Source organism: Pseudophryne corroboree, chromosome 2 (genome assembly GCF_028390025.1).
Source record: "Pseudophryne corroboree isolate aPseCor3 chromosome 2, aPseCor3.hap2, whole genome shotgun sequence".
Classification (NCBI taxonomy): Eukaryota; Metazoa; Chordata; class Amphibia; order Anura; family Myobatrachidae; genus Pseudophryne; species Pseudophryne corroboree.
The window spans coordinates 53,830,217-53,840,973 of NC_086445.1; positions in this window are offsets into that span (position 1 = coordinate 53,830,217).

Genomic DNA, 10,757 nt, shown 5'->3' on the forward strand with positions numbered 1-10,757 from the left:
ACGGCTGCCCCTGTCCTCTAATGCGTGGCCACGATGTCAGAGCCTCTAGTCTGGAGGCTCTGACATCGCGGCCGCGCATGCACATAGGAGGGCCAGCCGTGATCGCTGTGACAACCAGTTTCCTGCACCGTGCAAGATAAGTGGCGTGGCGAGGTGTTGGCTGTGTGTTACGGTGGGGCTTTTGCCCTGATCGCCCCCCTTTGAATCCACCAATGCCATGTCCTACATACTGAGCAGAAGATAGAACACCCCCTACCTCCTGCGGGACATCAAAGCTGCTGCTGATAGCGCCCCCCCACCCATACCGCTGAAGGATGGGTAGAGGCAGAGCCGGCCCTAACCAATATGATGCCCTAGGCAAGATTTTGGCTGGTGCCCCCTAGCACCACCGCTGGTTCTGCCTCTGACCTTGCACATATTTCCCAGCACCATTACCCCTCACCCATAGCAGTCCTTGTACCCCCTATATTTTAAATAGGAACAGTTCGCACATTTGACGCACAGCCCAAAAAGGGGCATCTTCTTGCTGGGAAGGGACATGGCCACACAATAGTAACCCCAATTCCAATTACGCCACACAGTACTGCAACTTTATTCACATTTTATCTTGCGATAGTGTCCATAATTCATATTACATCCCACAGTAGTATCACTTTACCTTATAAACGTTACTCCTCACAGTGGAGCCCCTTATTCACATTACATCTCACTGAATTGCTCCTTATTCACTTTACACCACACCTTATTGCTCTTTATTCACATTAGACGACACAGTAGTGCCCTTTCTATTTGCAACGCCACATAGTAGAGCACCTTATACACATAATGCCACACATTAGTAATGCATTTATACACAATTCCACACAGTAATGCCCCTTATACATATGAGACACATTAATGTCCTTATAAACATAATGCACCTTACACATTATGACAACCTTTATTAATGCCCTTTTACACATAATGTCCCTTACACATATGCCGCACATTATTAATGCCGTTATACACATAATGACACACATAGTGCCCCCTAAACATTTGCTGCACATTATTAGTGACCCTACACACATAATGACACACATACATTAGTACCCTGTTACACATATGCCGCACATTATTAATGCCCTTATACACTTAATGATACACACAGTGGCCCTTTACACATATGTTGCACATTATTAATGCATTTTTACATGACACACATAATGCTCCTTACACATATTCTGAACACTACTGCACAACCAACCCACTCACATGCACACAGCACTCACACTTCCACTAACACTGTGACCTCTGCCTCTGCTTGGATACAGATGTGTCCTCACAAATCTTGCATCAATGCTAACGTCGGGCACTTTTTTTTTAATGCAAATGCATCTTATTTGCATTGCTATGTGGCTAGGATGCACAAGCAGCTTCTGCTGATTAAACTGATATGCAGCATGCCTATATACTGTGTGAGACTGTGGCTGTATCTGCATATGAAATGCTACATACAGAATATAGGCATGTCGCATATCATTTTAATCAGCAGAAGCTGATGATGCCCCTAGGCATATCAAATGCCCTAGGCAATTGCCTAGTTTGCCTATGCCTATGGCCGGCTCTGGGTAGAGGCCCCAGTGCATTGCTTTGCCCAGGGGCCTACACTGCTGTTAAGACGGCCCTGTTTATACACATTATGCACCACAAAAGTAGGACCCCGTACTGGTGCCCCTTTCACATTATAGCACACGGTATGAGCCGAAATTCACATTACAGCACATGGTATGAGCCAAAATTCATATTATAGCACATGGTATGAGCCAAAATTCACATTATAGCACACGGAATGAGCCAAAATTCACATTATAGCACAGTGAATGAGCTGAAATTCACATTATAGCACACGGGAGGAGCCGAAATTCACATTGTAGCTCACTGAATGAGCCAAAATTCACATTATAGCACAGTGAATGAGCTGAAATTCACATTATAGCACAGTGAATGAGCCGAAATTCACATTATAGCACACGGAATGAGCCAAAATTCACATTATAGCACACTGAATGAGCCGAAATTCACATTATAGCACAGTGAATGAGCTGAAATTCACATTATAGCACACGGGAGGAGCCGAAATTCGCATTGTAGCTCACTGAATGAGCCAAAATTCACATTATAGCACAGTGAATGAGCTGAAATTCACATTATAGCACAGTGAATGAGCCGAAATCCACATTATAGCACAGTGAATGAGCTGAAATTCACATTATAGCACAGTGAATGAGCTGAAATTCACATTATAGCACACAGAATGAGCCGAAAATTCACATTATAGCACACAATGAGCCAAAATTCACATTATAGCACACTGAATGAGCCAAAATTCACATTATAGCACACGGGAGGAGCCGAAATTCACATTGTAGCACACTGAATGAGCCAAAATTCACATTATAGCACAGTGAATGAGCCGAAATTCACATTATAGCACAGTGAATGAGCTGAAATTCACATTATAGCACACAGAATGAGCCGAAAATTCACATTATAGCACACAATGAGCCAAAATTCACATTATAGCACACTGAATGAGCCAAAATTCACATTATAGCACACGGGAGGAGCCGAAATTCACATTGTAGCACACTGAATGAGCCAAAATTCACATTATAGCACAGTGAATGAGCTGAAATTCACATTATAGCACAGTGAATGAGCCGAAATTCACATTATAGCACAGTGAATGAGCTGAAATTCACATTATAGCACACAGAATGAGCCGAAAATTCACATTATAGCACACAATGAGCCAAAAATTCACATTATAGCACACTAAATGAACCAAAATTCACATTATAGCACACGGGAGGAGCCGAAATTCACATTATAGCACACAGAATGAGCCGAAATTCACAATATGCCACACTGTATGATCCACAATTCAGGGACATGGAGAGAGTGACAGAAGGGACAGAGAGAGTGACGACAGAGAGAGAGAGACGACAGAGAGAGTGACAGCAGCGACAGGGAGAGTGACAGCAGCGACAGGGAGAGTGACAGAGGGACATAGGGGAACATTACCTAATGAGATGAACAGCGGAGGTGCGGAAGGGACTGTGGTCGGCAGCTGTGCAGAGGTGTAGTCGGCGGCGGTAAAGCCCATGGGCAGCGGTTAAGAGGCCTTTGGTGCGGTGGCGGTGAGGTACCTCTGACCGCCGCCATATGTGGTCAGCGGTGGTGAGCAGCAGAAAGCCTAGAGCCAGTGGCAAACGCAGGAATTTTAGAGAGGGGTTTCCGGATACAGTATGTGCAAACATAAAGGGTGGGAGACAGGAAGAGAGACATGGCAAGAAAGAGAAAGGGACATGAGAAAGAGACATGACAAGATATGGCGAGAGAGTGAGAGAGGCATGGGAAGGGAGAGAGGAAAATGGTGCAGAAGAGACATGTCGAGAGAGATGTGCCAAGAAGAAGAGAGAAACATGGCAATAATGAGGTGGCGAAAGTGAGAGAGAGAGACATGGCGAGACAGACATGGCAAGAGAGACACATGGCGAGAGAGAGAGGCACGTGAGGGGAGATAGAGACAGACATGGCGCGAAATACGTGGCGAGAGAGATATGGCAAGAGAGAGAGAGACATGGCGAGTGAGATAGTGAGAGAGAGGCATGGTGAGAGAAAGATAACGAGACAGACATGGCGAGAAAGAGAAATGGTGAGAGAGAGATGTAAAAGAGAGAGTAAGAGCGCACTACATGGAGAGAGAGCTACTGTAAATGGTGAGTTGGGGAGAGAGAGCTACATAGAGAGAGAGACCTACATAGAGACCATTGCCCCCCCCTCCTCCATAAACAGACAGCACAGCTTACCCAAACTGGCCACACCAGCACCCCCAGCCCTCTATAGACTGCAGCACAACATGCCAGCGGCAAGCCCGACTGTGACTCACTACCAGAGGCATCGGAACAGGGGGGGGCAAGGGGACAGCTTGACCCCCCCAAACATGAAGGTGGCGCGGGGGAGCGCTACTTCCGCATCCCCATGAGCGGCTTCTACTTCAAAAGTAGCTTACTGTAGCAGGCAGGGTGCAGTGTCCATTCTCTACTGGCCGGCTGTCTCTTCACACTAATGTATTACAGGGAGGAGGTGTGGCTGTAGCCCCGGAATGCCACGCTTCCTCCCAGTAATACATCAGTGAAGAGACAGCCAGCAAGTAAAGAAGGGACACCGCACCCTGCCTGCTACAGTAAACTACTTTTTAAGTAGACGCCGCCCACAGGGACGCAGAAGTAAGTGCTCCCCCGCACTGACAGGGGGGAGGGGAGGGTAGAAGGAGAGAGACCGGCACCGCAGCAGGGGTGCCAAAATTAAATTCTAACTTGGTCCCCCCCAGCGTGAAATCATTCTGGCGCCCCTGCTCACTATGTACATAGCGGAGCTGCAGCCGCGGCTGAGCTCTGGCGGACGTACCCATAGTGTATAGTCACCGCCGATCTTTTGCAGAACAGGTGACTATACACTACGGGTACGTCCGCCAGAGCTCAGCCACAGCTGCAGCTCCGCTATGTACTTAGTGAGTCACAGTCAAGCTTGCCTCACAGGTCCGGCGCAGGGCAGGGACGGGAGCAGCATCCTTAGTGCAGCAGAATGGCCACTTCCCTCGCCTCCTGCTGCACACTCTTTCATTTAATAAAAAAATAAAAAAGACTTCCGGGTTCAGTGGTAAGAAGTGCCGGTATGCCATACCGCCGCATACTGGCCCACTTCGACCACTGTATATATATTCTTATGACGTACCACTACTCTCAGTATGTAATAAAATGTAAGTGAAGGTGCCTTCTTTAATAAGGAAACTCCATCATGGCATTTCCAGAATATACAATTGAATAGCAGGTGGAACTCCGTGCAGGAATAATCAGATACGAAGAGTTCACCGACATTTCAATGTTATTCAGTTCAACATTAGGTGGTCCAGCTCCCTCCGTGACGCCAATGCAGGCATCCCCATGTGATGTGATTCTTTTGCGCCGGGAACCTGCAAGCAGATGTTGCCAAGGACGGTCAGGATAGAGTATATAGGTAAATCCTTTCTCACTTTGATTGAAATGTTGAATGGCTTAACACTGAAACGTCTGTGAACCCTCTTGTCTATTGCCTGATTACTCCTACAATGAGTGGTGCCTGCTATTCAATTATATATATACAGATATATATATATATATATATATATATAGACATATAGATATATATATATATATATACACACACACACACATACATACACACAACAGGTATATGTGCAAGAACAGCCATTACCCCCCCCCCCCCCCATCAATCCCCCTTCTCCCCAGAATCAGACAGCACAGTCACCATCACCCCCCCCCCCCCCCTCCCCCCCCTCCATACACTGAGCTTTCTTGCCCACAAATTTATCTCTTTCTGAGCTTTGATAAATACCCACTTAAATATTTTCTGAACAGCACTGTGTTATATGGTGGTGCTATATACATAATTAACATTTTCTACTTTCTCGAAATCAGCTGAATTTGTTTTTTATTAAATAAATTTAAAATTCTGTACAACGACACTAGTCTGAATGCCGACACCAGCATTCAGAAAGGGGGCAACATCCCGGCGCCGGAATTCCAACAACCGGGATCCCGAATGAGGCACCGTGACACTGTACAGGTAAGCCACGTTTGTAGGTTTAGGCTTCATCCCCCTCGGAGGGTTAGGCTACGGGGCAGAAGGGTTAGGTTTATGCAGCAGCGATGTGGGGGTTAGGTTTAGGCACCTACGTGGGGTGGTTTGGGTTAGGCACAAAGGGGGGAGGTTAGGTTTAGGCTATGGGTAGGGAGGGTTAGGGGGTGGGGAGAGGGTAGAAAACCCTTAACTCACTCCTGTCGTTCTTTTGAACTCCAGGATCCCGGCGTCGGTATTTCGCATGCCGAGAAACCATACGCCAGGATCTCAGATTGATCCCATTTACTGACCAACATAGCTTATAATGTTTGTTTGCGTTGTACAGTGTTGATGTCAAACCCTCTGTGCAAACAATTACAAATCCCAAAATATATGTTTCAATCTCATTTTCATTCACGGCTTAATATCACAGCAAAATGCGGCTTTGCCATGTCACAATGCAGTGAGACTTGACTTTTAATATAATCCCAAATGAGCTTTGCAAATACAGGAGCAAACAGATGTCAGCAATAGATCGCACCCTGGGGGGGTCTTTACCTGGCATCGAAATAGGCAAAAAATTTCACTAAAAAATAAATTATTTCCTTTAAAGCAGCCAGAATGTGAGTGGTAGAGAATTATCCTTCAGAGTATAGAGAAAAATAAAAGTTCTCACAGTAGCTCTATATTTAATCAGCCACTCACTGTAAAGTACAAATTATATGATAGAACGTTCCATCACCCGGTGCCTTGGGAAGAGGACGAAAACATAGTATCACAGCTAATAAACAGGGTATTAAAAATGAAAAATCCTAAAAGAAATAGAAAAGCATATTGGGTAAAGGATATACAGTAATAAGGATACATACTGGTAGTATCTACTGAATTCTTTGTACGTGTTAGAAACTTGGGATGTTCTTATTTGGAAATGTTTACTGTAATTTATTATACTTTATTTAAAACTGGCATGCTTTTTCCCCATTGTTCCACATTCTTGAAATTTTGAAAGAAAATATTAATTATTCAGTAAGATGCTGTGTTCTAGCTGGTGAAAACAATATTACGAAGGGTTGCTTTTTTTCTTATTTTTTAATCTTTAGTTTAAGTGTAAAAATGCCTGCAAATGTCATAATACATCATATTTCATATATATAGATTATAGTATATATTCCATAGACAAAAAACCTTACGGTTTCACATGTCCCATTAAGGCTTCTTAGACATGATCGAAATTTCAGAAACCTGTTGTAACTCTTCCACTCAAACTCCAAAAAGCAATGAAATTCCGATCATTAAGGCTGACGCCTTAATGGACGTGTTCCTTGCGCAATACAGATATGGTATGCCATCACAGCCTGTGGGTAAGTGCAGATTCAGCACTCTCACAGAGTGAGATTGCTGTCACTCACACAATGGTGGAGCTGCTAATTCACAGATTTGTGTGCTCATTGGAATACACACATGCAGTCTATGCAACTGAAGGTCTGAGCAGTTTTGTGGTGCTCCCATCCCACACAGTGCCCACAACCATCCCATTCAGTCAACACAACAAAGCCACCTTGTTACAACATCCTTCTAACTCCATACATCCATCTCACTTAGTATACACATTTAGCTCCCTCAAACATCTTGGTTAATTGCTAAACTATAATACCCCATCTACGGTCTATGCATCTACACTTACTTCCCCTATACACCCCCATGCTGCCCGGTCTTCCCCAATCCCTACTGCTGTGTTCTCCCATCTGTGCTAGTCTGTACTAACTTATCTGCACCATCTGTCTTTCCCCACCTGTGCCTTGTCTGTACCACCGTTCCCTTCTCTCTGTGCTGCTCAGTGTTTCCTTCTTCAACGTCACTCTGCCTCCTTCAGTACATGGCACACTATTTTCTCTCCCATCTGCACCAGTTTTCTACCCATCCATGCCAGTGTTTTCAACCCATCTGCACCGCTCTGTCTCCCTTCCCATACTTGCTGCTTAATCTACCCCCTATCCACACCACTCTTACCCCATTCATGTAGCTGACATCCTGAAGGTAAATTTCGTGGATCATGTGCTCTTGGCAGGGGGATAACCGCTACAGCCCACCCCCCAGTGGTCTGGAAACGCCTCCGTTGTGCAGACCATGCCCTGCCAATGGCATGCTAACGCTGTTTGCACGCCCCCCTCCTTCCCCGCAACCACCTCTGCCTATCAATCAGGCAGGGTGATCGCAGCCAGTGAGATGCTGATAGCATCTCACTGGGCTCCTGGGGTACGCACGCGCAGTGCGGCCATTGCACGTGCGCACCTCACAAACTAATTCAGACTGCGATTGCTGCTGCTGCGGTCTGAATTACCCCCTGTGTTTCTTTGTCCCCCCCATCAGTGCTGCTTAGTGTTCAACTCTATCCACACACTTCTGTTCCCCCATCCACACCGCTCTCCTCCCTCCAATCAACAACACTCTTACCTCATCTGAGCAGCTTTGTCTTCCGCTCAGACCTTCAGTTGCATAGACTGCATGTGTGTATTCCAATGAGCACACAAATCTGTGAATTAGCAGCTCCACCATTGTGTGAGTGACAGCAATCTCACTCTGTGAGAGTGCTGAATCTGCACTTACCCACAGGCTGTGATGGCATACCATATCTGTATTGCGCAAGGAACACGTCCATTAAGGCGTCAGCCTTAATGATCGGAATTTCATTGCTTTTTGGAGTTTGAGTGGAAGAGTTACAACAGGTTTCTGAAATTTCGATCATGTCTAAGAAGCCTTAATGGGACATGTGAAACCGTAAGGTTTTTTGTCTATGGAATTTCATCGCTTTTTTTAAATTTATTCTTTTTATTCAGAAATGTAAAATTTCACTGTAAGAATAAACATTTGATTTTTTAAATGCTTAATGAAAATGTTCGTATAACATCACTGTTCTGTGCAAAATTATTTTATTAACCAAACCGAATTGTTTAAGGTCCATACACACTTAACGATTTAATGAGCAACGTCGCTCATTTTCCCCCTCCTTGAGCGATGTCGCTCGTTTTATCGTTAAGTGTGTATGCCGCCAGCGACGAACGATGCGCGGCCCCGCGGGTCGGCAACAATCGTCGCTGTCGGTAGGTCATGCATGAAGGATGTGGACTGTCGTCCACGACCTTCATGCAGGGCTGGCGGGGGCGTGACGTCACTGAGCGATATGAGCGGTCATATCGCTCAGCGTGTACAGTTGGCCGCCGGCCGGCCGGGGGAAACATTAGATGATGTCGCTCACAGAGCGACATCGTTTAATGTGTATGGGCCTTTAGACTTTGGTCAAAATATTTTGCTGCCTTTGCAGCTGATGCAGGGAGGGGGGTAGGCGGCAGCAGCCTGTGACTGAGGCTGGAGGTAGGCGTGAAATGCATTGCTTGTACGTGTGAGTGCGTGGTGTCAGGTGCTGCGCGTGTATATGTGTGTGTGTGTGTGTCAGGTGCTGCCTGTGTATCAGCTCCTGTGTGTGTGTGTATGTGTGTCAGGTGCTGCGTGTATATACGAGTGTGTCTGATGGTGCGTGTGTATGCGTCAGCTGCCGCACGTGTATGTGTGTCAGGTGTTGCGGGTGTATATGTGTGTGAGTATCAGGTGCTCCGCGTGTGTACAAGGGTAGGTCTGGTGCTGTGCATGAATACGTATGTCTGTGTCAGGTGCTGCGCGTGTACATGTGTGCATCAGGTGCTGCGCGTGTACATGAGTGTGCATTAGGTGCTGCGCGTGTACATGAGTGTGCGTCGGGTGCTGCGTGTGTACATGAGTGTGCATTAGGTGCTGCGCGTGTACATGAGTGTGCGTCAGGTGCTGCGTGTGTACATGAGTGTGCGTCAGGTGCTGCGCGTGTACATGTGTGTGCGTCAGGTACTACACGTGTCTATGTGTGTGTGAGTAAGGTGCTGCATGTGTATGTGTGTGTCTGATGGTGTGCGTGTATATGTATGTGTCAGGTGCTGCGTGTATATGCATGTGTCAGGTGCTGCATGTTTATTTAATTGTGTCTGATGCTACGTGTGTGTGTCAGGTGCCGCACGTGTATATGTGTGTGTGTCAGGTGTTGCGCGTGTATGTGTGGGTCAGGTGCTGCATGTTTATTTTATTGTGTCTGATGCTACGTGTGTGTGTGTCAGGTGCCGCACGTGTATGTGTGTGTCAGGTTGCGCGTGTATGTGTATGTCAAGTGCCGTTCCCCTTCTTCCCATCCCAGCTCTCTCTGTAGAATACAGCTCTGCACCCAGAGAGAGGGAAAGACTAGGGGGCTGATCACTGCACTGCTCACTTTTTGGTCATGAGTTCGGCCTCCTGTTTCTTCCAGTGCTGTGTTCCTGCAGCCCAGCCCTCCCTGTTGTGCCAGAGAATCAGCCCTTCCTTCCCCTGCCAGAGAGAGAGAGCCAGAGGCAGAGACACTCTTCCCGTAGCTGGCTTACCCCCAGTACTTCAGCACTGGCCATGCGGCAGTCAACAAAGGAGACCAGCAGGGGGTTCTGGCAGCATCAGCTGTGGCCGCAGCTGGATCGGGGAGGCCTGTAGTGTCTGAGGTGGGCAGCACTTCCTCCGCCGCTGTCACCTTCCCCTGCCGGAGAGAAAGCCAGAGACATACCCTTCCCGCAGCTGGGCTACCCCTAGTACCTCAGCGCTGGCCAGGCGGAAGTCTATGGAGGGGACCGGCAGGGGTTTCAGGCCACAGCAGCAGCGGCCGCAGCCAGATCAGGGAGGCCTGCAGGGTCAGAGCTGGGCAGCACTTCTACCAACACTGTCACCTCTGTGCTGGGCATGTACACCAGTCCGTACGGACGGAGGTGTCCACAACAGGCAGCAGTATAATGAGTCAGACAAACTCATTACACGCCGCCCACTGCTGCGCCGCATGCACTCGATGGAGGAAGCCTAGATGCGGTCCCCAGCTGCAGCGAGGGAGAAGGGTGATCACATCACCCTTCAACCCGGCACCTCACAATCAGCTGGGGATCTGCAGTAGCTTCATCTCTCTCTTCCTCTCTGACAGCACAGCAGCCCCTCTGGGTCCCATGTAGCTCTGCCCCCCTGCTCAGAGTTCACTCGGCCTCTCCTGATTAAAA